At 40.1% G+C, this 26,344-nt stretch overlaps 1 protein-coding gene across 4 annotated transcripts in view; it reads right to left on the minus strand.

Annotated features, from left to right (window-relative positions):
- Klf8 (KLF transcription factor 8) overlaps positions 1–26,344 on the minus strand; it is a 174,830-nt gene that overhangs the window by 80,614 nt on the left and 67,872 nt on the right. The window contains exon 1 of one of the 4 annotated variants that reach the window (XM_085837947.1): positions 13,747–13,819. The exons of the other annotated variants lie outside the window; for them this stretch is intronic. The gene's annotated coding sequence lies outside the window, so the exon portion shown is untranslated. Of the gene's footprint in view, positions 1–13,746; positions 13,820–26,344 lie in introns of those variants that run through there. 4 annotated transcript variants of the gene reach the window in all.

A 26,344-nucleotide genomic window follows, 5' to 3' on the forward strand; every position in this document is an offset into this window, starting at 1 on the left:
GGGCACAGGGAAAGCATCCTAATTAACAAAATCAGAAATGAAAAAGGAGACATAACAACAGATCCTGAAGACATCCAAAACACCATCAGATCCTTCTACCAAAGGCTATACTCAACAAAACTGGAGAACCTGGATGAAATGGAGAAGTTCCTAGATAGATACCAGGTACCAAAGTTGAATCAAGATCAGGTTAATGATCTAAACAGCCCTATATCACCCAAAGAAATAGAAGCAGTCATTAATAGTCTCCCAACTAAAAAAAGCCCAGGACCAGATGGGTTTAGTGCAGAGTTCTATCAGACCTTCAAAGAAGATCTAATCCCAGTTCTTCACAAACTATTCCACAAAATAGAAACAGAAGGTACTCTACCCAACTCATTCTATGAAGCCACAATTACTCTGATACCTAAACCACAAAAAGACCCAACAAAGATAGAAAACTTCAGACCAATATCCCTTATGAATATTGATGCAAAAATCCTCAATAAAGTTCTTGCTAACCGAATCCAAGAACACATCAAAACAATCATCCATCCTGACCAAGTAGGTTTCATCCCAGGGATGCAGGGATGGTTCAATATACGGAAATCCATCAACGTAATCCAGTATATAAACAAACTCAAAGACAAAAATCACATGGTCATCTCGTTAGATGCGGAAAAAGCATTTGACAAGATCCAACACCCATTCATGATAAAAGTCTTGGAAAGATCAGGAATTCAAGGCCCATACCTAAACATGATAAAAGCAATCTACAGCAAACCAGTAGCCAACATCAAAGTAAATGGTGAGAAGCTTGAAGCAATCCCTCTAAAATCAGGGACTAGACAAGGCTGTCCACTTTCTCCATACCTATTCAACATTGTACTTGAAGTCCTAGCCAGAGCAATTCGACAACAAAAGGAGATCAAAGGGATACAAATTGGAAAAGATGAAGTCAAAATATCACTTTTTGCAGATGATATGATAGTATATATAAGTGACCCTAAAAATTCCACCAGAGAACTCCTAAGCCTGATAAACAGCTTCGGTGAAGTAGCTGGATATAATATTAACTCAAACAAATCAATGGCCTTTCTCTACACAAAGAATAAACAGGCTGAGAAAGAAATTAGGGAAACAACACCCTTCTCAATAGTCACAAATAATATAAAATATCTTGGCGTGACTCTAACTAAGGAAGTGAAAGATCTGTATAATAAAAACTTCAAGTCTCTGAAGAAAGAAATTATAGAAGATCTCAGAAGATGGAAAGATCTCCCATGCTCATGGATTGGCAGGATCAACATTGTAAAAATGGCTATCTTGCCAAAAGCAATCTACAGATTCAATGCAATCCCCATCAAAATTCCAAATCAATTCTTCAACGAATTAGAAAGTGCAATCTGCAAATTCATCTGGAATAACAAAAAACCTAGGATAGCAAAAACTCTTCTCAAGGATAAAAGAACCTCTGGTGGAATCACCATGCCGGACCTAAAGCTCTACTACAGAGCAATTGTGATAAAAACTGCATGGTACTGGTATAGTGCCAGACAAATAGACCAATGGAATAGAATTGAAGACCCAGAAATGAACCCACACACCTATGGTCACTTGATCTTCGACAAGGGAGCTAAAAACATCCAGTGGAAGAAAGACGGCATTTTCAACAAATGGTGCTGGCACAACTGGTTGTTAACATGTAGAAGAATGCGAATCGATCCATTCCTATCTCCTTGTACTAAGGTCAAGTCTAAGTGGATCAAGGAACTTCACATAAAACCAGAGACACTGAAACTTATAGAGGAGAAAGTGGGGAAAAGCCTTGAAGATATGGGCACAGGGGAAAAATTCCTGAATAGAACAGTAATGGCTTGTGCTGTAAGATCAAGAATTGACAAGTGGGACCTCATGAAACTACAAAGCTTCTGCAAGGCTAAAGACACCATCAATAAGACAAAAAAACCACCAACAGATTGGGAAAGGATCTTCACCTATCCTAAATCAGATAAGGGACTAATATCCAATATATATAAAGAACTCAAGAAGGTGGACTCCAGAAAGTCAAATAACCCCATTAAAAAATGGGGCTCAGAACTGAACAAAGAATTCTCACCTGAGGAATACCGAATGGCAGAGAAACACCTGAAAAAATGTTCAACATCCTTAATCATCAGGGAAATGCAAATCAAAACAACCCTGAGATTCCACCTCACACCAGTCAGAATGGCTAAGATCAAAAATTCAGATGACAGCAGATGCTGGCGAGGATGTGGAGAAAGAGGAACACTCCTCCACTGTTGGTGGGATTGCAAGCTTGTACAACCACTCTGGAAATCAGTCTGGCGGTTCCTCAGAAAATTGGACATAGTACTACCGGAGGATCCAGCAATACCTCTCCTGGGCATATATCCAGAAGATGTCCCAACCGGTAAAAAGGACACATGCTCCACTATGTTCATAGCAGCCCTATTTATAATAGCCAGAAGCTGGAAAGAACCCAGATGTCCCTCAACAGAGGAATGGATACAGAAATTATGGTACATTTACACAATGGAGTACTACTCAGCTATTAAAAAGAATGAATTTATGAAATTCCTAGCCAAATGGATGGACCTGGAGGGCATCATCTTGAGTGAAGTAACACAATCACAAAAGAACTCACACAATATGTATTCACTGATAAGTGGATATTAGCCCAAAACTTAGGATACCCAAGATATAAGATACAATTTGCTAAACGCATGAAACTCAAGAAGAATGAAGACCAAAGTGTGGACACTGTGCACCTTCTTAGAATTGGGAACAAAACACCCAGGGAAGGAGTTACAGAGACAAAGTTCGTAGCTGTGATGAAAGGATGGACCATTTAGAGACTGCCGTATCCAGCGATCCATCCCATAATCAGCTTCTAAACGCTGACACCATTGCATACACTAGCAAGATTTTGCTGAAAGGACCCAAATATAGCTGTCTCTTGTGAGACGATGCCGGGGCCTAGCAAACACAGGAGTGGATGTTCACAGTCAGCTATTGGATGTATCACAGGGCTCCCAATAGAGAAGCTAGAGAAAGTACCCAAGGAGCTAAAGGGATCTGCAACCCTATTGTTGGAACAACATGATGTACTAACCAGAACCCCGGAGCTCTTGTCTCTAGCTGCATATGTATCGAAAGATGGCCTAGTCGGCCATCAATGGAAAGAGAGGCCCATTGGACTTGCAAACTTTATATGCCCCAATATAGGGGAATGCCAGGGCCAAAAGAATGGGAATGGGTGGGTAGGGAATTGGGGGGCGCTATGGGGGACTTTTGGGATAGCATTGGAAATGTAATTGAGGAAAATACGTAATAAAAATATTAAAAAAAATAAATAAATAAATGAAAAAAAATTAAAACATGCTCTGGATGTCAAGCTCAGTGCTTGAGTCCTTATAAAGCATGGGTAAAGCCCTGGATGCAATTTCAGCACTATTTTAAAATACTTAAAATGTGGATACTTTTCTCTCAGTAATGTCTTATCCAGAGATCCAGCTATAGGTGTCCAAAGAGACATGATTGCATCAATGTATCATCATCCCTAATTACACAGGAATATGAACAAAGATTTTACCTATACTAGTCCATCTCATCCTCACAAGCCTGAGGCAGCTCCACTCACTTAGTATTCACTTTAATATGATGCAGCAGAAGGAAGATAATTTTACCCTTGAAGAAAGTGAGCAAAAGAATTCCTCCTTCCCACCATGTGTGCTGCATATTATATAGTCCCAGGAATGTCTCTCAACTTTCAAACTTATCCTTTTACATTTCAATATTATTCTATTTGCTCTCCTCTCAATGTGAACATCTTGTCAATATACCACTCAACACACCAACTTTCTCTCCTGTTAATCACTGAAGATTTGGCTCCAACTGTAGGTCACATATTTCCCTGCTCATAAAGCCTTCCATGGCTTATATCATCAAGCTCCCTCTTTAAAAACCCCACAGCATATGCAAAACTGGCATTAAGACTTATAATTATTTTTTTTAATTAGTGTATTATGTATGTGGGGCCTGAGGAAGATGCTGGGTTTTCTTAGCTACACTGCCTTATTTCCCCAAGACCTAGTCTCTTACTAAATCTGGCAGCAGCAAGCTCCTCTTGTCTCTGCTCCCCCAAAGCACTGGGGTTGGCTTTTCATGTGGATGATTAGAATTTGAACTCAGATCTTCACTGTTGCACAGGAAACACTAACCCACAGGACCATCTGCAGCCACTGTATTCTTATATGATTTCTTTTGAGGCATCATCTTTCTCCCACAGAGTACCAACACAGTTTTACGTGGAAGAGTTTATGGTTTACTTTCTCATGGTTTTATGAAGTAATTACTTGTCCCCAAATTTAATAGGGTATAAATGCCAAAACTGTGCATATTTATAATCTATACTGTGAGGTTTTAATGTATATACACAATGCAATAAGATTACCAATAAGTCTTCATCTTAGTTTTTGAACTCTTCAAGAGAAAGTTCATGATTTGTCTTATGATTTGTCTTAAACCTTTTTCAGAACCAGCATAATTGCAAATAATAAAATTCCCTATAGGTTTCATTGTAATCAAAGAAAATGGAAAATAATATGCCAAAGAAAGTAAGAATGTCTGATGAGGAATGCTTGAGACATTACTTGGCTATTAAACAGACCCCTCTGCAGTGGCAAACACAGGAAAAATGAATGCATATGGCTGTTAGAAAAGGATTCACACATAAAGAATGCCAGGTCCAGTGGGTTGAATAGAGTGAGTGAATGGGCTAAAGGTAGAAGATGGTATCAGAAGGGAGCAAACCTGAAGATTGTTGCATACCATGGCAAGCATATTGACTTTCAGTTGGAGTCAGACAGGAAAACAAATTTGTGAGGAAAAGCAATATGCTACCATTCAGGTGTAATAGAGCCACAAAGAGAGAAGAGTTGCGGCTAGTTAAGAGACCGCTATAATTCTGTAGGGGAGGGAAAATGACCCATTGGACCAGCTAGTAAAGCTTAATGGTGGTGAGAAGGGATTTGATTTAGGACTTGTTGTATTATGTATAGAGATAATCTTGTTTGTTCTATCTCTTATACAAAGATGACTGTGATCACTCTGATGTGTGGGTATACAAAAATACACTGCAGTTTACTGGTAAGGAGAAGTCTAAGAGTAGGTTGGTGCTAAGCATGGCATCTTGAATTCTGTGCTTCAGCCAAGCTAAACACAGAACAAGTTAAATGAATGAGTAAACACAGTTCTCATTTATTTCCTACAAACAGAAGTTTGCTTGCACATGTGTGTGTATATATGTGTGTATATACATATATACATACATACATATATACATATACCTATACATATACATATTTTAGTCTCTGCATCTGTTCACACACATAAAATATATAAAATATCTCTTGGAGTATCATGCATTACAAAGTTAACAAAATCCATTACTGCTTTTAAAATCCTTACAGACTAGAGCTGCAGCTCTGTGGCAGACTACCTGCTTAGCAAGTGCAAGAGCCTTAGGGTTGACTCCTAGCAACATACATGGAGAGGATTGTTACATGTAGCCTGCAATACACAGAACCATCCTCTTTACTTGTCACTGTCGTTTGAGATATTTTATTCCAGTACTCAGACAATTATAAGATGAAAAGGTGTGCATAACCCCCCCCCACACACACACACACAAACAAAGATGGCTAATAGTCTATGAAAGATATTAGTGAGGATTTTTTTCAGGGAAATGAGAAAGATTTGCATGAGATCTCTACACTATAGTGATTCGTGAATGAGCAAGATGTTGCTGGGTCTCACGTTCTAATTTAAAATGCATTGCCTCTCATACTTTATACTTCTTATAATTGTGGGCAAAAAAAAAAGTTATTATCAGCTGGGCGGTGGGTAGCGGCTTATACTTTTAATCCCAGCACTTGGGGGAGACAGGTAAATCTCTGGAAGTTCAAGGACAGCCTGGTCTACAGAGACGGTTCCAGGAGAGCCAGGGCTACACAGTGCGACCCTACCTCAAAAAAAAATCAAAAGAAGAAAAAAGTTACCATCATATCCATCCATACTAGCGTACGGAGGCATGAAAGGAGCTGTGCTTAGCCGACTGTGATGTCAGAGATCTTTCAGCAGTAGTCTGCTCACTTGACTGCTAGACTAAAACCCACTTCATACTAAAAATAAAGGTCAAAAAATAGCCAGGCATGGTGGCACATGCCTTTAATCCCAGCACTCAGGAGGCAGAGACAGGCAGATTTCTGAGTTCGAGGCCAGCCTGGTCTACAAAGTGAGTTCCAGGACAGTCAGGGCTATAGAGAGAAACCCTGTCTCGAAAAACAAACAAACAGGTCAAAAAATAAGATGATTCCTAATGATATTCTGCTAAATTCGTAGGCCAGTGCATAACCCAACTGCCATCAGAGGCTCCTATATCTGATGTTAACTGATGTAGAGATGATACACAAACATTTTTTCTTTTCTTTTTTTATTGGCTATTTTCTTCATTTACATTTCAATTGTTTTCCCCTTTCCAGGTCTCTCCTTCAGAAACCCCCTATCCCATCCCCCCTCCACCTGCTTCTGTGACGGTGCTCCCCCACCCACCCACCCACTCCCATCTTCCCTCCCTGGCATTCCCCTACACTGGGGCATCGAGCACCCTCAGGCCTAAGGGCCTCTCCTCCCACTGATGTCTAACAAGGCCATCCTCTGCCACATATGCAGCCAGAGCCATGGGTCCCTCTATGTGTACTCTTTGGTTGGTGGTCCAATCCTCAGGAGCTCCAGAGGAGGGGTGTCTGGCCGGTTGACACTGTTGCTCCCTCCATGGGGCTGCAAACCCCCTCAGCTCCTTCAGTTCCTTCTCCAACTCCTCCATCTGGGACCCCCATGCTCAGTTTCATGGTTGGCTGCGAGTGTCTGCCTCTATATTTGTCAGGCTCTGGCAAAGCCTCTCAGGAAACAGCTATACTATGCTCCTATCAGCAAGCACTTCCTGGCATCCACAAAAGTATCTGGGTTTGGTGGCTGTATATGGGATAGATCCCCAGGTCAGACAGTCTCTGGATGGCCTTTCCTTCAGTCTTTGTTCCACACTTTGTCTCTGTATTTCCTCCGGTGAGCATTTTGTTCCCCCTTCTGAGAAGTACTGAAGCATCCACTTTGGTCTTCCTTCTTGGGCTTCATATGGTCTGTGAATTGAATCTTGGGTATTCCAAACTTTTGGGCTAATAGTCACTTATCAGTGAGTGCATAACATGAAACACAAATATTAGCAAGAGCTTTGGAAAACCTGAAGATGGAGAGGAACAATTGAGGAACCAGAGAAATTAATGACACCAGGAGAACATGGTCTACAGATTCAACTAAGCAGGGATCATAGGGGCTCACAGAGACTGAACAATCAGGCAATCTGATTGGGTCTAACCTAGGTTCTCTGCATCTATGTTAAAGTTGTGTAGCTTGGTGTTCTTGTGGGGCTCTTAATAGAAGGAGTTGGGGCTGTTTCTGATACTTTTGCCTACTTTTGGGACCCTTGTCTTCCTATTGGGTTGCCTTGTCCAGCCTTAATATGTGAGGAGGTGCCTAACCTTATTGCAACTTGATAATCCATGCTTGGTTGATATCCCTGGGACCCCTGCCCTTTTCTGAAGGGAAATGGAGAAGTGGGTAGGGAGGGAACAGGTAGGGGAGATGGAGGGGTACGTGTTAGAGGGAGGGAGAAAAAACTATGGTAGGAATGTAATATATAAAAGAATATATTAAACAAAACAAAAACAAAAAAGAAACTTCTTAAAGAGATGCTGTAGTGTATTTCTACCTATGAACAAACTACACAGTTGAACTTCCACTGATTTAATCTTCATTAACAAGAGTTCTCTGACTCTAAAGGGGCCAGTGAGAAAAACTAGCCACTAAACACTGCAGTTAAATCAAACAAAAGAATCATTTTCTCTATATTCAGTAACAGCCAAGACTAAAAAAAAAAAAAAAAAAAAAAAAAAATGCACAAACCCTGATCTTGTCACCTTTCCTCAGTCAGAATGACTACACTGTCCATGAATCTGGCTAAGCTGAGCCCACAGGGGCTTTTTTTATGCTGTGATTGCTCCAGGGAAATACCTTACTGGTGATGAAGAAAAGTCTGACCTCTCCCTGTAGACACCACAGCGTTCTACGACTTATGGAGGCAGGTGTGAAAAGCACTATGTATCATATGACATAAAATTGATGAATAATTTATATTCTTCCGGTAGAAAACTAGTATAATCTAGTGGTTAAGAGAAGGCACTGGAGTTGCCTGGGCTTAGGTTGTATAGCCTCAGCTAACTTATCCAACATATATTTATTCTCCTAATATGTAAAAAGATACCTTAGGCATATTAGATGTCTCAATGAACAAATGGTAGGGATTCTTATCTTTGGAAAATATGAGTGAGACTTCATACTCTATTACTAACGACAAGCCTCTTTGCCATCCCCTTCCTTTAGACAACGTTCTGTTCTGTTTGCTTTTTTTTTTTACTGCATTTTGTGTGTGTGTGTGTGTGTGTGTGTGTAGGAGTGCATGGGGGAAGGTACATGTGTGGGGATCAGTGTGTGTATAAGTCAGGGAACAATTTATAGGAGTCAGCTCTTGCCTTCCACCAGGTGAGTCTTAGGGATTAAATGTGGGGCATCAGCCTAGGTAGCAAGTGCCTTCATCTCCTAAACCATCTTGCTGGCCAATTTGTTTTTGACAAAGGGTTTTACACCGTAGCCCCAGACTATCCTCAGTGCCATTATATAGCTCAGTTTGGCTTCAAACTCATGGTGATCCTCTGCCTCAGCTGTGATTTCAAGCCTGGCCTACCATCGCCAACTTAGCAAAATTTCTTCTTATAGTCTCAGTACTGGCCTCTTCCCAAATTCCTTGCTTTAGTGTGATAGTTATAGAGGGATTATAGCATTAAAGAAGCCAGAGTTTGTTTCTAGTTATCACCAATTTTAGGTCATGACTAACCATGATTTGTGACTCTTTTTGTAAATTAATGTGATTGTACTGGTTCTCTGCCAAATACACTTGACAAGAAAGTTTAAGAAATAAAAACAGTACATGTTAAAAAAAACAAGATGCCTCTTAAGACACTGAGACGTCAGGGAAGCAGGTACACTCATACATAGCTTCTTGGTTCCCATAGACTTACTCACTTATCAAATATATGTGGCTTCTGGGTTAGAAGATGAGAATTCAGGTAGATGGGAAGAATGATAGCCACCAAAGGAAAAAAAGTAAAGAAGGGAGGGGAATACAGGGAAACAAATGAAATGAGGGACTGAAAAATGACTTTCAAAATGTACCATTAAGTAGTATTTCATTTTTCTTTAAGGATGAATAATGCCCATTAAACACACACATACCATATTTTCTTTATATAGACATGGGTATTGAATTATCTCTCTGTTAAGTTGATTTCAATTCCTTTGTGTGTATACCTAGAAGAGGGCTTCTTTAATCATTTCGTATATTTACTTTTTTGGTTTCTTTTAGGAACTTCCATACTGATCTTCCACATGGTTATAGTCATTTACATTCCCATCAACACTGCATCAGAGTTCTTTCTTCCATACTCTTACCATAATTTGCTTTTTTTTTTTTTGTTTTTTCAAGACAGGGTTTCTCTGTGTAGCCCTGGCTGTCCTGGAACTCACTTTGTAGACCAGGCTGGCCTCGAACTCAGAAATCCGACTGCCTCTGCCTCCCTTTAATCTGCCTCTGCTGGGATTAAAGGCGTGCGCCACCACGCCCGGCTATAATTTGCTTTTTATTTTATTTTTAATCTCATTATTGATTTTTACTTTCCTGATGACTAATGATGTCATTGTGACATGTTTCCACATGCCTCATGGCCATTGTATCTCTTCTTTTGAGGAGGACCTATTCAAAGACTTTGTCCATTTACAACCACTTTGCTAGACCAGCATAATTTCTTCCTACATTCTAAATCTTACTCTTCCACCAATAGATAAGTCTAGCTTACCAAATAAGCTTCTATTTACAGCAAAAGAAAATACTTTATGTTCATAGGTGTTTTGCCTAAATGAATGTCTGTGCACCATATGCATGTCTGGTGCCCCCTGCATGCAGATCCCATGGAACTGGAGTTAGATTGTTGTGAACCACCATATGGGTGCTAGGAATCAAGGATGAATCCACTGAAATAGTAGGCAGTGCACTTAATAACTGAGCCATCTCTCTAGCCTATTTTGCCCTTTTAAAGTTTAATTATTGGGTATTCTTACTAGCTTTTCCAAGACCTTTATACTGGATAGCATTAATATTTATCATATAGACAAATATCAAATATTTTTTATTCTATAGGTTCTTCTCATTCAATTATTTCCTTTGCTGAGCAGGTCCCCGCCCCCCAGCTTGGTAGATATTATTTGTCTGTTCTAGCTATTGTTTCCTTTGGGGGTTATGTAAAAAAACAAAAAAAACCAAAACACTATTGACTACACAAATATAAATGTTCTCAAAGGTTTCTTTCATATATTTAGCTCATATGTTTAGATATTTAATCCATTTCAAGTTAATCTGAAGCTAGCCTTACCTAGATACCAAAACCAGATAAAGACATAACAACAAAAGATATACAATAATATTGACATTGAAAAAAGACATTATAATTTTCAACAAAATGCTAGCAAATGGAATCCAATAGCACATCATAAATCTTACTAATCATTATGATGAATTCACTTGGCCCAAAGAATGCAGCTACTAAATAGTAGAACCAGATTTTAAACTCAGATTTCAATCTTTCAATTGCCAACTTTTTCATTTAGTATGTTTACTTCCATGTATAACCTTTTCATATTTTGTCCCCCCCCTTTTTTTGTATATGAGTCCTACCTTTTCAAAAGATTGACAAACCATAACTGAGGGTTTTTTCCCCTCATCTGGCCCATAGCCCATATCACAGAGTACAGTATATAACCAATAGTATTAATTTCCTGCCAGACAGCCATAAACCTTTGTGACATTATCAACACTTTAGCTGACAATCTTAACAGTAATAAAAATTATCAACTTTTTACTCAGGATATAACTGTCTATTGAATATTGCCTAAGTACAAAGATTGCATAATAAAAGCACACATCCCGATACTTCTCGTAAACTGGGCGGAGTAAATTGGGTGGAGTAAACTGGGCAGAGTGGAGGTAGTATAGGACCAATCTCAGAACTTTAGATATAGGAGGAGGACCAGCAGTTCAAGGCCAGCCTTGTATAAAATGTACAAAGTAAGTGTGAGGCCAGCCCAGGTCAGAGTAAACACTGTCAAAACAAACAAAACACAAGACCACACCTCTAAAAATATTTCTCCTAGTTCCCGCTCAGTGCTCATTAGAAATGATACTTCAAGGTATTACACAGGTCATTTTCTTCACCTAATAAAACCACATTTACTAAGCACTGCCTGCTTTTTGATGTTTTCTAAATGCACCTCAAGATTATGTAGGTACTTTTGCACTATTAAAAGCTATCAGCAGGATACTGGAACAGCAGGTCTGTAGTGAACTCTAAAATATGCCAACATGAGGCATGTGGTTCTTCTCTAATAATCCTCCTACTAAACTGCGTCTGAAAAGCTAACTTAGGCAGAAATGCGTGACAAGGTCCATCACAATTCTGCTGCTCTGTCCTTGGAGAAGGAAGGTTTAAGTTAGGAGAACCAAATGCTCGGGGCAAAGTGAGAGAATTATAGCCACGTGAGTACTGAAAGACTCAGCTAGTCACAAACAAGAGACATCCCAGACAAGACAGTTCCACCCTCTCCCTAAGACATTTGCTTTTCCTTTTTTGGGAAACTTCCCTTCCTTTTGTCTCCTCTTCCATTCCTCTCTTTTCTTCCTTTCCCCTTTCATGCTGCTGGATTTTCTCCCTTTCACAGACTGGAGCAAGAAACCTTACACATGAGTGGGCTAAATGGAAGGCTTTCCTCCAGTGCGGCTGGAGCTATGCTCACACTACTCAGAACCCAGTGAGGATCCTTGAGAAAGGTCACACACTAACCCTCACTTATTAGAGGAGATTCTTTTGGTCTGGCTTTAACAAAACAGCATGGGCAGCTAGATGTAGATAGTAGGTACAGGCAGGCAGGGATGAACAAAGGTATTTTTCTGGCGCTACTAATACATATCATACAACAGGGTGACATTGAAAATGGAGAGACTAGGTAAAGGCTACATAAACTGGGGAAGGATTTTCTCCTCTCAGGCCTACATCTAAACATCAGGACACAGAAATGCCTTATGCAGTGCCGGGTCCTGTAGTGACCCAGGAATGTGCTCTCTCTTAAGATGAAGGGAGGCTGAAAATAAAGTAGAGATAGGAAGACTTAAAAAACACAAAGCTGTATTTGCATTGAAAGTATATTGTTTCCCTTAGATTGTAGATTACCAGTTCATTAAATGTGAAGTTTTCAAAGATGAGCTTATTTGCATTTGATACAAGACTGACAGAATACCATCTGACCACTTAAAAAGATGTTGTCAATACTACTGATAATATTGGTATGGTTGAAAAATATGGATGAAAATTATGTAGACACTACATCACACAGAGCCAAGGTAAGATGTTAAATGAGGTAACCAGGCCTTCTCAGGTGGCCTACAATCCTCCCCCGCTTCGCCCTTCAACAACAGAAACCCTTTTGGTGAAGGACTCTGGCTAGAGGGAAGAAGGCTCTGTGGGAAGTAAACTGGTCTCTGATTTCCTATTTCCTTCATACAAAAAATTCTTCGAACTATCGCAAATACATTTTGATCCTAGGGCTCTGATGACAATAGCCCTTAAAGACGAAAGAAAACTACCCTGTGTCCTACAACAATGAAGCATGGTCAAGTTACTCTACATCTTCTCATTTAAGAATTTCTAAATCTTTCTCTTACTCCATCCATCTATGAACCTCTGAGCACTACATTTACTATACAGAAATCAAATCTGAGATAGAAATACACACAACAAATAAATACATATAGAGTAAAAAAAAAAAAAAACAAAAAACCCAAGGTACATTAAAAACTCCTTCACAATAAATAGCATGGGCTCAGTTCAGTTACTGTAGGTCTCATGTACATATATAACCTTTATAACTGAATTCTAAATGATTCTTAAAATACATTTATTTTACTTGTTTTTATTAGTTCTTTGAAGTTTTTATACAAAGCCAGGTACTATATTAATATATTTGAGAATAACATACTACTGCTGAAAAGACACAGTCACAGAACATGGAGATATCAAGCTGTTTTCCAAATGCAACAGAGCAGCTGTACATATGAATTCACAGTGATTGGGACAGTATACATAAGCCCCATGTAAGCACAAGCTAGCCTAAATCTCAGACTGGAGAGGGAAGAGAGACATGAAGTCCCACCCCTAGTTGAGGCAACTGATAGCCATTAGGAGAAGCAGAGTCAGATTTCTTCAAGAATATTGCCCCTGCTAGGTTGACCACAATTCAGTTAGAGACCACACATCCATGAATATATGGACATTAGAAATTAGACTTGATGGGTGCAAACCCACAAAATTGGGTACATAGCAAAGGGAAGTATGGATCTGAGGGAAATTGGGGAGGAGGTCAATATGACTGAAATACATTGTATAAAAATGTCAGAGAACTAACAAAAAGAAATAAAAGAAATGTATTTTGAGAATAAAATTTAAAAAAGAAGATACTACTTACTATTTCAGAGTTCTCAAGATGTATCTGACTTTCCAAGCCACTGATGGAGTAACAGAATTCAGGAGCTGGCTTCCTATGGCACATAATAGTACATCATGACAATGACAACTATTTACACAGAGCAGTAGGTGCCAGGTACTATAATAAGTGGTTCTCATATATGACTAACTTTTAAACACACAATAGACCTATCAGGTAGGTAAACTGTTCTGTGAAAGGGGAAGTAACTTCTTTAAGGCAAGAAGTTGTAGCCAAATAGTGGTGATGCACATCTTTAATTCTAGCACTTTGGACAGGGAGGTGGGAATATCTCTGAGTCTGAGGCCAGCCTGGTCTATAGAGTAAATTCCAGGACAGGCAGGGCTACATAGAGAGACCCTGTCTCAAAAACAAAAACCAAAGCAAAAGTTGTTATATACTGAATATTGCATATTTCTCTCCTCAATTCACATATTGAACTCCTAATCTTCAAAGTGATAGTATTTAGAGGGATGTCTGTGAATGTGGTAAGGCTACAAAAGTGGAAGCCTCATAAGTGAAATTAGTTCCCTTACAGAAAAACACCACAGTGGGATCTCTTGTCTCATTTCTTATGTCAGAATACAAAGAGAACATAGCTTTCCATGAACCCAGAAGTAAGTCCTTATAAGATACCAACATCTGCTGGCACCTTCATGTTTAACCACCCAGCCTCCAGGGCTATTACAATTAAACTTAGTTCTTTATAACAAAAACAAAGCAATACAGAACAACAAACCAAAACCAAAAAAAAAAAACAGTATTTAACCAGTATTCGGCTACAAAATCACAAGACAGGTCTTGTTTAGGTAGCCATATTATTGTTGCGGTATCATGAATGAAGCTTGCCTGTCCCTTTTATAATATATACAAATTCACAGCAGAGTTCCTTATCCTCTAGCTCTCCCAGCCCTCTTGTGTAGTGTTCCCTAGCCTCAGGTGCAGGAGCTGTATTGTAGGTGGTGTTGTAGCTGGATTGCACACCGTACACTAGCTGTTCTCTTTGCCTGGTGGTAGTTTTCTATAAGCAACTCTGTCGCAAAAAGAAGTTTTATTGACGAGGGTGAGAGCTATATTTATCTTAAAACATTTATATATTAATGTCTTTGGATCCTACACAAAAATTTGATACATGAGGGAATACAGGTGATCAGAAAGGATCAGAAAGGTGGTGCATGCCTTTAAACCCAGCACTCAGGAGCAGAGTTCTGGGTGGATCTCTGAGTTCCAGTCCAGCCTGGTCTACAGAGTAAGTCCAGAACAGCAAGGGATACAGAGAGAAACCCTGTCTCAAATAAAAAAAAAAAAATCCAGGAATTTACTAAATTTATTAAGGCATATTATTCCATCTGAAAAAAAAAAGCAGATGAAAATTCTAACGCATTATGTTTCTGAACTGTTAACTATTTTAAAACCAGAACATTTTAAAAGTCTTGAACACTCTACACCAACATTCTACTCCAGTATAAATTCAATCCCAGTGCAGTCCTTTAATTCAAGTGTATTTGAGAGAAATCATGAGCAAAGCAGAAGGCTTTCTGGGACTTGAGTGCCAAATGCTTATTTCCTCTGGATTAAACTTGGAGCCTTCTCTAGTCATCATTATCATCACAAAAATCACACAGTTTACTAGAAATCAGGATTTTAGCTAAGTAGATTTTCCTATAAAAGGTCCCCCAAACAAAATAAAATTGTTATAAAATATCCATGGGCTATGGCACAAACCAGATACTTAACCAAAATGTGCCTCTCTTAAGTTCTGGCAAACTAATGATGGCATCATAAATATTTTCTAATAATAATGTACTATTCACATGTAATTCCCTAAGAGAGTACATCATAAATGTTTTTCAGCATACATGTACATATCAGCATACATGTACATATTAAATGATAACTATATTATGTGAATTATGTTAATTAGCTCAACAGTCTGTTAGCCACCATGTCGGTGCTGGGAATCAGACTGAGGTCCTCTGAAAGAGTATCCATTCAGCAATGCTCTTAACCACTGATCTTTAACAAAGGTCCATGCCCACTTCTATACTAACACACAGAGATTTTCAGTAACTTCAATTTCTCTTTCCCACCTCAGTTAGGGTTTTACTGCTGCGAGCAGACACCATGACCAAGGCAACTCTTATAAAGGACAGCATTCAATTGGAGCTGGCTTACAGGTTCTGGGGTTCAGTCCATAATCACGAAGGCAGGAAGCATGGTGGCATCTAGGCAGGCATGTACAGGCAGAGCTGAGAAAGTTCTTCATCTGAAGGCTGCTAGCAGAGTACTTACTTCCCAGCAGATAGGGTGAGGGTCTTAAAGCCCACACCCACAATGACACACCTATTCCAACAGGGCCACACCTACTCCCAACAGGGGCACACCTTCTAATAGTGCCACTCCCTGGGCCAAACATATTCAAATCATCACACCACCCTACAATACTTAAGACCAAACCTAGTACTTTGAGCATGCTAGTTAAGTACTCTTAATCACTGAGCCATATCCCCAACACCTCTATTATTTTGAGGCAGGGTCTCCCTGTGTTGTTTGTGAGACCCTGGAACTCACTCCATAACCACAGGTAGCCTTCAAGCTGCAATCCTCCTCCTGCTTTACCCTCCCACATAGCTAGGATTACAGTTATAAGCTACCTGACCTGGATAGAACTTGAAATCTCTGAACCTCTAGGTATAATATTGATTATGGGCAGAAAAGCAAGTTCACTGAAGAGGAAGTTATCTGAATCAGCTCTTCTCTGAGAAGATATTAGGACACTCATTCATCAGTTCTCAGACCATTTTTTTTCTCACAGGTACACTACTACAAAAGAACATGCTTTCCTCTCAGAATTCCTCACTTGCTCTATATTCTCACGCCTGTCTCTGTCAGGTGTCTCTACATATATGTGCTTAGACGCAAGCTGTGCACTACCATGTGTTCCTGCTGAGTTATCTAGATGCCCCCAGTATGCATAAACTCATATGTACTCAATATGTTTAATCATTTTGAGACTTGAAAACTAATGAACAGCTCTCAGGGAATAGAACCTTTAATTTTTTTCACAGCATATATTACTTGTAAAAGTAATGGGGAAAAATGGCCCCCATATATACTTGAATGTTTGTTTCCCAGTTGGTGGACTGTTCTGGAGGGGTTAGCAAGTAGGTGTCCCCTGGTCAGAGAAGGTGTGGGGGATGGGCTTTTAAGTTTCAAAAGTCTAGGGAAGTCCCCGTCTTGCTCTCTGCTTTGCCTCCTGCCTGCTGATCAGAATGTAAGCTCTCAGCTACTGCTCTAGCACCATGCCTGCCTACATACTACCACATACCCTACCATGAAGATCATGCACTAACCCTTTGAAACTGTAAGCAAGCCCCCAGTTATACGCTTTCTCCTAAAAGTTATGGTGCCTATTCACAGCACTGGAACAGTTCACTAAGACAGGTTTCATTAAGACATTTGCATGCATGTATATAACATACTTTAATGACCTTCAGTACGTTTTTGGCACCTGATAACCATGTTTCCTCTTTCCTTGTTTCTTTTAACTCATACCCCTCTATTTTATTTCCATGTCATTTTAGCCCTAAATTTTACATATGGGGAAAACAACATTTGTCTTTAGGAAGCTTCTATAGTAGGAGGTTTTCATATGACTTTTTTGAAAGGTCTTTAATGTTAGATATCTCCACTTGATACCTATATTCTCTCTTATATTTGCCCTCTCATCCCAATTCTAATTAATACTCTCTATTCCATTATATCCTCTTAATTTTTTATACCACCTAGTTCTATATATTTTCCCTCGAAAGCTTTTCCCACACTTCCTTACTGACTTTCTGACTCCTATGGGTATTCCAAATGAAACACTCATAGCAAAGCTAACATCCATAAATAAGAGAAACCATGTGCCATTTGTCTTTCTGGGTCTGGGCTATGTCACTCATGATTACTCTTTCTAGTTCCACCACTGGCCTTTGAATTTCACAACTGTATATTTTTTTTCTTAATAGCAGAGTAATATTTCACTGTGCAAGCATACCATATTTTTATTATTTTTCATCAGTTAATGGAAATCTAGGCTGCTTCCGTTCTTGACTATTATGAACAGAGCATCAATGAACATGGATGAAAAGGTATCTCTATAGTAAGCTGCAGAGTCCTTGGGGAATGTGCCCAAGAGTAATAGAACTGGATTATGTGATAGATTTATTTCTAGATTTTGGAAGAACTCCCACATCGATTTCCATGTGGCTGTACCAGTTTTCCCTCCAACCAGCACTGAGGAAGTCTTCAGCTTTCCTCACATCCATATCAGTAAGAGAAAACTCCACCAACAGGATATAACAATCCTAAACATATATTCAGCAAACATGGGTGACCTGGGGCTGGAGAGATGGCTCAGCGGTTAAGAGCACTGACTGTTCTTCTGAAGGTTCTGAGTTCACATCCCAGCAACCACATGGTGGCTTACAACCATCTGTAATGACATCTGACACCCTCTACTGGTGTGTCTGAAGACAGCTACAGTGTACTTACATATAAATAATAAATATTTAAAAAAAAAACACACGGGTGGCCATCCAGAAAATAATAGAACAAGAAATATTAAATAGGGTGGTTGATATGAGAGCAAGGTAGAGGAGGAAATAAGGAAGAGATAGTTAAATTCTAAGAATATTCTGAAAAAGTCATGTGAGAACCTACCACAAAAGGAGTTAAAATGAAGTTACACTGCAACAGAATAACAATGCCCCTACTAGATAACATAGGCAAACAAATAAAATCCCCAGTGCCAAGGATGCTTTCCTTCTTTTGGAATCATCAACAGTGAGGTCCCATGGACCCTTAAACATCACAGGCTCTTGTCAATGTTAAGACACGAATGCTGAAGAGACCATGTATTTGAATCATAGAACAGAAAGAACTCAAGCTAACATTCAACAGAAGATTCTTCTCTACAGACTAACTTTCACAGTACTGAAAAGAGCTATACATGTTGTCAGAGTTGAAAAGTAATAACCAATCTTATAGCGTGCTGTGAATCCTGTGAACAACAATAATTTCTGTCCTGGCAAAGCATGCTCACTGGTGCACTAGTGGCACAAACATCATAGAAGTAACCAACTACTTTCTGTTGGCGTTTAAGTCCCACTCCAAAAAATAAAACCCATATTTGACACTATTAACAGGGCCAAGGAGCTGTAGTCAGGTCATAAGCTCTAGGAGGAGAAACCACTATGATATTCTGCTCAATGGGCACAGTATTAAACCAACTCCTAATGATTTAACATTATTATATCCATAGATAGATGAATTTTTTTCAACATTCATTTCAAAAGCTTTTTCTTTTTCTTTTTTCTTTTCTTTCTTTTTTTTTTGTTTTTTTTGTTTGTTTGTTTGTTTTGTTTTTCAAGACAGGGTTTCTCTGTATAGCCCTGGCTGTCCTGGAACTCACTTTGTAGACCAGGCTGGCCTCGAACTCAGAAATCTGCCTGACTCTGCCTCCCGAGTGCTAGGATTAAAAGCGTGCACCACCACGCCCTGCTCAAAAGCTTTTTCTTGTAGCAGATGTGAGTAACAGAGATTCACAACGAGTCATGGTGTAGAGAAATAAGAGAATGCTTAGCACCAAATGGGGCATCTTTATTATAGGCCCTCCTCCCAAGTCTAGTAGATCATTTTCAAAGAGGAGGCAGAAAGAATATAAGAGCCACAGGTGGATGACTACAAGCAAACAGTGTTTTTTGGCCACAGACAAGCAACTGCACATATGAACTCATGGTAGTTATGACAGCATACACAGACCTATGAAAGCCCACACAGACAAAATCCCAGCATGGAAATGAGAGGAGAACATGAAGTCTCAAACCTCACTGAGGATCCCTTGTCAGTTAATAATTGCCAGGAGAAGGAGAGTCAAGTTTCTTTAAGAACACAGACTCTTGTGGATAGAACAGACTTCAGTGGGAAGCCATACATAGAGGACAAAGTGAACTTGATAGGTTTTTTTTTAAGCAAGACAAAGTTGGGTAGGTTGAAGGGGGCATGAACAGCCAGGCGTGGTGGTGCACGCCTTTATTCCCAGCACTTGGGAGGCAAAGGCAGGTGTATTTCTGAGTTCAAGGCCAGCCTGGTCTACAGAGTGAGTTCCAGGACAGCCAAAGCTACACAGAGAAACCCTGTCTCGAAAAACCAAAAGAGAGAGAGAGAGGAGAGAGAGAAGGGGGTATGAATCTGAAAAAAGTTGAGGAGGAAGGGGAATGAACATATATGAAAGTACAATGTAGGGGCTGGAGAAATGGCTCAGAGGTTAAGAGCATCAACTGCTCTTCTGAAGGTCATGAGTTCAAATCCCAGCAACCACATGATGGCTCACAACCATCCGTAATGAGATCTGATGCCCTCTTCTGGGGTGTCTGAAGACAGCTACAGTGTACTTACATATAATAAATAAATAAATAAATAAATAAATAAATAAATAAATAAATAAAGTACAATGTACAAACTTCTCAAAAAATTAATAAAAATGTGAAAAACTAAAAAGATCAATAAAAAGAAAATGATCATACTAAAAATGTCCCAAAGTTAGGACAAGAGATGTTAATTCAGATACAGAAAGCATCTGGGGTACCAAACAAGCAAGATGAGGAAAGAACCTACACTTGTCCAGGTATTATTAAAGTACTAAATATAATACAGAAGAAATACACTATATTGGAAGTAGTACAAGAGAAATAACAACTCACATATAAAGGGATTTTCAAATTACAGTGGATTATTCAACTGAAACTTTAAAAGACATGTGCTAACTGAGTCTACTATATTCAAAAATCAGCAAAGCTGTCTGTCACAATTGAAGGAAAAATAAAAACTCTGCATAATAAAAATAGACTGAAAGAATTTATAACTGGTAGCCCAGCTGTACAAAAGATATCTGAAAGGATTCTTCAAACAGAAGAGAAAAACAATTCCATCACTGAGGCCACAGGAAAGAATAAACCATGCTGGAAGAACAGTTAAGCATGAAAGGAAGAGGGGCAAGAACACCACAGAGAGAAAAGCACCAGGGCAGCTGGGGCGCAGGGTCTGCTGACACTCGCCAGCTACCCACAACACCCGCCACAGAATCTTAAGACTTCTGGTGAGTGGAGCACAGCTTCTGCTCCAATCCAATTGCGCGGGACCTGAGACTGCATTAGTTAGGGAAGCAGAAACCGGCCTGAGTAGGACCACAGGCCTCATCCGGCTGGATCAGCGCCGGGGTAGCGGGAGCGCAGGGTTGCCTGACACCCGCCAGCTACCCACGACCCCCGACCCCCGCCGCAGGTTTTTGGGACTGCTGGTGAGTGGAATACAGCTTCTGCTCCAATCCAATTGCGCGGGACCTGAGACTGCATTAGTTAGGGAAGCAGAAACCGGCCTGAGTAGGACCACAGGCCTCATCCGGCCGGATCAGCGCTGGGGTAGCGGGAGCGCAGGGTTGCCTGACACCCGCCAGCTACCCACGACCCCCGCCGCAGGATTTTGGGACTGCTGGTGAGTGGAACACAGCTTCTGCTCCAGTCCAATCACGCAGGACCTGAGACTGCTCTGGTTGGGGAGAGAGAAATCCGGCCTACATAGGGCCACAACCCTCTTCCGGTCAGAAAAGCACCTGGGCAGCTGGGGCACAGGGTCTGCTGACACTCGCCAACTGCCCACAACACCCGCCACAGAATCTTAAGACTTCTGGTGAGTGGAGCACAGCTTCTGCTCCAATCCAATTGCGCGGGACCTGAGACTGCATTAGTTAGGGAAGCAGAAACCGGCCTGAGTAGGGCCACAGGCCTCACCCAGCCGGATCAGCGCCAGGGTAGCGGGAGCTCAGGGTTGCCTGACACCCGCCAGCTACCCAAGACTCCCGCCACAGGATTTTGGGACTGCTGGTGAGTGGAACACAGCTTCTGCTCCAGTCCAATCACGCGGGACCTGAGACTGCTCTGGTTGGGGAGAGAGAAATCCGGCCTACATAGGGCCACAACCCTCTTCCGGTCAGAAAAGCACCTGGGCAGCTGGGGCGCAGGGTCAGCTGACACTCACCAGCTACCCACAACACCCACCACAGGATCTTAAGACTTCTGGAGAGTGGAACACAGCTTCTGCTCCAATCCAATTGCACGCGGGACCAGAGACTGCATTAGTTAGGGAAGCAGAAAAACGGCCTGAGTAGGACCACAGGCCTCTTCCGGCTGGACCAGCACCGGGGTACCGTCAGCTACCCACGACCCCCGCCGCAGGATTTAGAGACTGCTGGTGAGTGGAACACAGCTTCTGCTCCAATCTTTAAATAGTGACAACGATAACAACTAACCCCAGAGATTACCAGATGGCGAAAGGTAAACGTAATAATCTTACTAACAGGAACCAAGACCACTCACCATCATCAGAACCCAGCACCCCCACTTCGCCCAGTCCAGGGCACCCCAACACACCGGAAAAGCTAGACACGGATTTAAAAGCATATCTCCTGATGATGATAGAGGACTTCAAGAAGGACTTTAATAACACACTTAAAGAAATGCAGGAGAACACTGATAAAAAGGCAGAAGACAATAAAGAGGAAGCACAAAAATCCCTTAAAGAATTGCAGGAGAACACTGCTAAAGAGTTACAAATCCTTAAAGAAAAACATGATAACATAATCAAACAGGTAGAAGTCCTTACAGAAAAACAGGAAAACACATCCAAACAGATGATGGAAATGAACAAAACCATACTAGACCTAAAAAGGGAAGTAGACACAATAAAGAAAACCCAAAATGAGGCAACACTGGAGATAGAAACCCTAGGAAAGAAATCTGGAACCATAGATACGAGCATCAGCAACAGAATACAAGAGATGGAAGAGAGAATCTCAGGTGCAGAAGATTCCATAGAGAACATCGGCACAACAATCAAGGAAAATGTAAAATGCAAAAAGATCCTAACTCAAAACATCCAAGAAATACAGGACATAATGAGAAGACCAAACCTACGGATAATAGGAGTGGATGAGAATGAAGATTTTCAACTCAAAGGACCAGCAAACATCTTCAACAAAATTATAGAAGAAAACTTCCCAAATCTAAAGAAAGAGATGCCCATGAACATACAAGAAGCCTACAGAACTCCAAATAGACTGGACCAGAAAAGAAATACCTCCCGACACATAATAATCAGAGCAACAAATGCTCTAAATAAAGATAGAATACTAAAAGCAGTAAGAGAAAAAGGCCAAGTAACATATAAAGGCAAGCCTATCAGAATTACACCAGACTTTTCACCAGAGACTATGAAAGCCAGAAGATCCTGGACGGATGTTATACAGACACTAAAAGAACACAAATTCCAGCCCAGGCTACTATACCCAGCCAAACTCTCAATTAACATAGATGGAGAAACCAAAGTATTCCACGACAAAACCAAATTCACACATTATCTCTCCACGAATCCAGCCCTTCAAAGGATAATAACAGAAAAAAACCAATACAAGGACAGGAACCACGCCCTAGAAACAACAAGAAGGTAATCCCTCAACAAACCTAAAAGAAGACAGCCACAAGAACAAAATGCCAACTTTAACATCAAAAATAACAGGAAACAACAATTACTTTTCCTTAATATCTCTTAATATCAATGGACTCAACTCCCCGATAAAAAGACATAGACTAACAAACTGGCTACACAAACAAGACCCAACATTTTGCTGCTTACAGGAAACTCATCTCAGAGAAAAGGATAGACACTACCTCAGAATGAAAGGCTGGAAAACAATTTTCCAAGCAAATGGCATGAAGAAACAAGCTGGAGTAGCCATTCTAATATCTGATAAGATTGACTTCCAACCCAAAGTCATTAAAAAAGACAGGGAGGGACACTTCATACTCATCAAAGGTAAAATCCTCCAAGAGGAACTATCAATCCTGAATATCTATGCTCCAAATACAAAGGCAGCCACATTCATTAAAGAAACTTTAGTAAAGCTCAAAGCACACATTGCACCTCATACAATAATAGTGGGAGACTTCAACACACCACTTTCACCAATGGACAGATCATGGAAACAGAAACTAAACAGGGACACAGTGAAACTAACAGAAATTATGAATCAAATGGATCTGGCAGATATCTACAGAACATTCTATCCTAAAACAAAAGGATATACCTTCTTCTCAGCACCTCATGGTACCTTCTCCAAAATTGACCACATAATTGGTCACAAAACAGGCCTCAACAGATATAAAAATATTGAAATTGTCCCATGCATCCTATCAGATCACCATGGACTAAGGCTGATCTTCCATAACAAAATAAATAATAGAAAGCCAACCTTCACGTGGAAACTGAACAACACTCTTCTCAATGATACCTTGGTCAAGGAAGGAATAAAGAAAGAAATTAAGGACTTTTTAGAGTTCAATGAAAATGAAGCCACAACATACCCAAACTTATGGGACGCAATGAAAGCATTTCTAAGAGGAAAACTCATAGCTCTGAGTGCCTCCAAAAGGAAACTAGAGAGAGCACACATTAGCAGCTTGACAACACACCTAAAAGCACTAGAACAAAAGGAAGCAAATTCACCCAAGAGGAGTAGACGGCAGGAAATAATCAAACTCAGGGGGGAAATCAACCAAGTGGAAACAAGAAAAACTATTCAAAGAATCAACCAATCAAGGAGCTGGTTCTTTGAGAAAATCAACAAGATAGATAAACCCTTAGCCAGACTCACTAGAGGGCACAGGGAAAGCATCCTAATTAACAAAATCAGAAATGAAAAAGGAGACATAACAACAGATCCTGAAGACATCCAAAACACCATCAGATCCTTCTACCAAAGGCTATACTCAACAAAACTGGAGAACCTGGATGAAATGGAGAAGTTCCTAGACAGATACCAGGTACCAAAGTTGAATCAAGATCAGGTTAATGATCTAAACAGCCCTATATCCCCCAAAGAAATAGAAGCAGTCATTAATAGTCTCCCAACTAAAAAAAGCCCAGGACCAGATGGGTTTAGTGCAGAGTTCTATCAGACCTTCAAAGAAGATCTAATCCCAGTTCTTCACAAACTATTCCACAAAATAGAAACAGAAGGTACTCTACCCAACTCATTCTATGAAGCCACAATTACTCTGATACCTAAACCACAAAAAGACCCAACAAAGATAGAAAACTTCAGACCAATATCCCTTATGAATATTGATGCAAAAATCCTCAATAAAGTTCTTGCTAACCGAATCCAAGAACACATCAAAACAATCATCCATCCTGACCAAGTAGGTTTCATCCCAGGGATGCAGGGATGGTTCAATATACGGAAATCCATCAACGTAATCCAGTATATAAACAAACTCAAAGACAAAAACCACATGGTCATCTCGTTAGATGCGGAAAAAGCATTTGACAAGATCCAACACCCATTCATGATAAAAGTCTTGGAAAGATCAGGAATTCAAGGCCCATACCTAAACATGATAAAAGCAATCTACAGCAAACCAGTAGCCAACATCAAAGTAAATGGTGAGAAGCTTGAAGCAATCCCTCTAAAATCAGGGACTAGACAAGGCTGTCCACTTTCTCCATACCTATTCAACATTGTACTTGAAGTCCTAGCCAGAGCAATTCGACAACAAAAGGAGATCAAAGGGATACAAATTGGAAAAGATGAAGTCAAAATATCACTTTTTGCAGATGATATGATAGTATATATAAGTGACCCTAAAAATTCCACCAGAGAACTCCTAAGCCTGATAAACAGCTTCGGTGAAGTAGCTGGATATAAAATTAACTCAAACAAATCAATGGCCTTTCTCTACACAAAGAATAAACAGGCTGAGAAAGAAATTAGGGAAACAACACCCTTCTCAATAGTCACAAATAATATAAAATATCTTGGCGTGACTCTAACTAAGGAAGTGAAAGATCTGTATAATAAAAACTTCAAGTCTCTGAAGAAAGAAATTATAGAAGATCTCAGAAGATGGAAAGATCTCCCATGCTCATGGATTGGCAGGATCAACATTGTAAAAATGGCTATCTTGCCAAAAGCAATCTACAGATTCAATGCAATCCCCATCAAAATTCCAAATCAATTCTTCAACGAATTAGAAAGTGCAATCTGCAAATTCATCTGGAATAACAAAAAACCTAGGATAGCAAAAACTCTCCTCAAGGATAAAAGAACCTCTGGTGGAATCACCATGCCGGACCTAAAGCTCTACTACAGAGCAATTGTGATAAAAACTGCATGGTACTGGTATAGTGACAGACAAATAGACCAATGGAATAGAATTGAAGACCCAGAAATGAATCCACACACCTATGGTCACTTGATCTTCGACAAGGGAGCTAAAAACATCCAGTGGAAGAAAGACAGCATTTTCAACAAATGGTGCTGGCACAACTGGTTGTTAACATGTAGAAGAATGCGAATCGATCCATTCCTATCTCCTTGTACTAAGGTCAAGTCTAAGTGGATCAAGGAACTTCACATAAAACCAGAGACACTGAAACTTATAGAGGAGAAAGTGGGGAAAAGCCTTGAAGATATGGGCAC

The sequence above is a fragment of the Mus caroli genome, unplaced genomic scaffold (assembly GCF_978045245.1).
Source record: "Mus caroli unplaced genomic scaffold, Mus_caroli_1 scaffold_5, whole genome shotgun sequence".
In the NCBI taxonomy this organism is placed as follows: Eukaryota; Metazoa; Chordata; class Mammalia; order Rodentia; family Muridae; genus Mus; species Mus caroli.